Source organism: Coffea eugenioides, chromosome 10, assembly GCF_003713205.1.
Source record: "Coffea eugenioides isolate CCC68of chromosome 10, Ceug_1.0, whole genome shotgun sequence".
Lineage (NCBI taxonomy): Eukaryota > Viridiplantae > Streptophyta > Magnoliopsida > Gentianales > Rubiaceae > Coffea > Coffea eugenioides.
In genome coordinates, this window is record NC_040044.1 from 2,861,404 (window position 1) to 2,864,413 (window position 3,010).

The 3,010-nt window shown below is 41.1% G+C and overlaps 1 pseudogene; it reads right to left on the reverse strand.

Annotated features, from left to right (window-relative positions):
* Positions 1-542: 542 nt before the first annotated feature.
* On the reverse strand, positions 543-2,454 carry LOC113749220 (annotated as a pseudogene).
* Positions 2,455-3,010: the final 556 nt, after the last annotated feature.

Here is a 3,010-nt window from a genome sequence, read left to right on the forward strand (position 1 = left end):
TTGGATCAACAAGTCGCACCCGAGTACACGGTGACAATTGACAACCCTTATTAATTTGGCTCACGATCAATTATTGAGAGAGAGATCAACAATCATTATCCCCCAGCGTTGTCATTTCTAGCTTTATTTGTCATTTCCCCCCTTTTTATTAGTCTTTTTTTAGCCCTTTTATCAGTATTCAATTTGAGCATATATCATTGATGTATGGAACCGGCACCTGATGATACTATTGATTGACAGTGTTGAATTTGGTTCACAGTTCAGTTGAGGCTTCCTGAACTTTTTTGTCTCCCAGCTAATTACTCTTTTCATGTTTTGCAAGTGCATATAATCCTGTGGTCCGACGGATAAGGCCCTAGTAAATATATTTGCAACTTAAGTCTTGGTACGGTTTGTGCATGAAATGAAGCATAAACTACTACATATTTAAAACATATACTCCTGAAAAATAGGTATAGATGCTACATATTCTTCACACCATCCTTGGATGAGGCGTCTTCAAATACAATATACATAGATTATTTGGATAAGACTTAGATTTATTAATAAAGATTAGGAGACAGGCGCGGTGCAATTAGCACATCAAGAGGCGTGGCTTTGGCATTTGTTAATCCAGCGCTCTCAGTCATATCAACCGGTTCATCGCTCGGCTTTGAGATGTCAAATGCATGAAGCAAATCTGCTAAAATCAGGTGTATCATTTGAATGCCAAAATGCAATCCAGGGCAAATTCTTCTGCCTGCGCCAAAGGGGACCAGTTCGAATTGCTTTCCATTGATTTCAACACCTTTATGAGTCGAAAGGAACCTCTCAGGCCTATATTCGGATGGATCATCAGGCCATATGTTTGGATCCCGCTGGAGTTTCTACAGGTTGAATATCAGCCTCGTGCCTTTGGGGACATGATAATTACCACCACCGAAAGTGCAGTCTTCATTGAAGTCCCTAGTAACGCCCAGTGGAGAAGCTGGGTACAGCCGAAATGTCTCTTTGACAATGGCTTGAAGGTAGCCCAGATTGTTGATGTCTGATTCTGTTACTCGTCTATCCTTGCCAATATGGAGATCTAGTTCTTCTCGAGCTTTTCTCAGGACTTGAGGATTGTTCAACAAGAGAGATAGTGCCCATGTTAGCACAATTGCTGTGGTGTCACTCCCACCGGACATCAAATGATGTCAAGTCCGAATAAGTCAGTATAGCATTAGTAGAAACAATAGTACTAACTATTTTCTTTGCCATAAATAAAGGGAAAAGGGAAGAAAAAGAAAAAGAAGAAAAGTCTCGTGCTACCAGTAGGATTATAAACTCCAATTTTCATGTAAGTCTATTTCATGTTAGATTCTTTAAGAAAAGCCTAGGATGGTTTGAGCTAGCGGAGCAAATTAAGGCTATATTGTAGAGCATTAGATGAAAGAAAATGTAAGCCAAAAGAAAAAAAAAAATAAACGAAGACATTTCGCTTAAAATAGTGCATACTAGGCACGTGGCCTTGACAATGGTGTCAGCATCATAGCCTCGAGCAAGGTTCATTATTTCTCCTTGGCCACCTTGGGTGACCGAGAGCATTACGTCCATGAAGTCTTGTTGGCCATCACCCTTGCCGGACTCTTTTCTCCGTTTATGCTCCTTCAGCCATCCCTCAACAATCTGATCCATTTCTTTAGCAGTTTCCTTCAGTTTCTTCTCGTGTCCTTCTAAGTCTAACCAACCCAAGAAAGGAACGAAGTCGGCCACCACATATATCCCAACTAAATGAAAGAAATCCCTCGCCGCCTTCTGGCACTGCCTGGCTTCTTTCTCCTCACTAACATCTATTGCTCCCCCAAAGTATCTTTTTCCGGCAATCATTCTTATAATCACGTTTAAAGTCAAGCCCCCAACCCACCGCTTCATATCAACCAAAGCACGACCCTTTGATGACTCCCTGTAAAGCTCTTTCACGGAAATCCCAGTTTCAGAAACTCTCACGTGCTTGAGGAGCTCGAGCCGGCGAGCAGAGAGCAATTTTTGGGAAATTATTTTGCGGATCTCCCTCCAAAATGGGCCGTAAGGAGCGAAGCCAAACATGGCATAGTTGTAGCCGAGGAGTTTAGCTGCTAAACAAGTTGGTCGTTGTGATACAACCGTATCCTGGGAGGTGAAAAGCTCCTTCGCCATTTCCAGGCTACTGACTACCACGGCCCTGTGAACTCCGAGTCTTAGGGTGAATGATGGCTCGTATTTGTCAGCCATGCCTCCCAATATTATGTGGACGAGCTGTGAGCCTCCAGCTAAGAGGTGGAGGTGACCAATTATGGGCCATGCGCCGCCTGCTTCAACCGGTAAACAGCTTTTGATTGGTCTAACTTCAGCCTGCTTAGAGTTGGCAGACCTCCAAAGTAAAAAGAAGAGAACAAAAGCCAATACAAGTAGCCCAACTACTGCAGCCCTAGGGTATAAGAGAAGCAATTCCATAGCTCAGTTTTGGTAGAAACATGGTGGTATGCATATGCCACTCTTATCTACCTATTATCTCTGCCTTGTATATAAAACTAGGAGGCATAAACGCGCTTCGCGCGATGAAAATATAAAATGCCCTGCCCAATTTTGAAGCAATAAAAAATAATAATTTATGCAAAAAAGTACATTTTTAGCATAGGCATTTCACAAGTTTGGATAGTGTATCAATGCTTTAAATCTATAGATGTCAAGATGGGTCTAATTCATATATAATCATAATTCAAAATGGCTTAAAAAGTTATCATCAGCTATGTGCTTTTGGCAACCGAATAGTGTCTAATATTTTCCCCTACGAGTATTGAAGAGATTGGATAATCTATATGCTTTTTATTTTGGTTGCCAAATTTCTTCAGGGGTTTAATTGCACTTTGAAAGAATTGGTGCAAAAAAGCTTCTGATTTAGCGTTCATAGATTTTCATTAAGTAGTTGCTTCAATTTCAAGTTACTCTCTTCAGTCCTTCAGTATACGCTACAATTTTTATGCCTAAGTTCCACTGTATTTCATGTGTT